Here is a 461-nt window from a genome sequence, read left to right on the forward strand (position 1 = left end):
GTAACTATTTTATCTCTATACCAATTTAGGTAAAGGCTATGCAAGTCCGAATCGTATCAGATGCGTATGCAATCAGAAGAGCAATGCCTACAATTTATTTCAGATGATAACAGAAATTACGAAACATTGGGATGTAATCAGGCACTATGTAAATCTTATATTGCTTTATACTTCATGAACTGTTGAAAACCAGTCAGTATGCTTTTGCTACCAGCTCATCCCACTATCGAAACCGAGACCGAAACTTCTGCCAAAAGAACCGAAACCCCAAGTGAAGCCTAGCCCTCTGCTAAAACTGTGACCCCCGTAACCATAGCCTCGATTCCTACTCAAGGAATTCTGACAGGTCAGTCACCGGGTCAGGGTCAGGCATGACCCACAGTCAGGGTCTGTGTTAATGACAGCTGCAAAGAGAAAAGTACTCAGTAGATGTGCCTTAAAACCTAACACTTCAAAGATCT

This window comes from Penaeus monodon, chromosome 29 (genome assembly GCF_015228065.2).
Source record: "Penaeus monodon isolate SGIC_2016 chromosome 29, NSTDA_Pmon_1, whole genome shotgun sequence".
Taxonomy (NCBI): Eukaryota; Metazoa; Arthropoda; class Malacostraca; order Decapoda; family Penaeidae; genus Penaeus; species Penaeus monodon.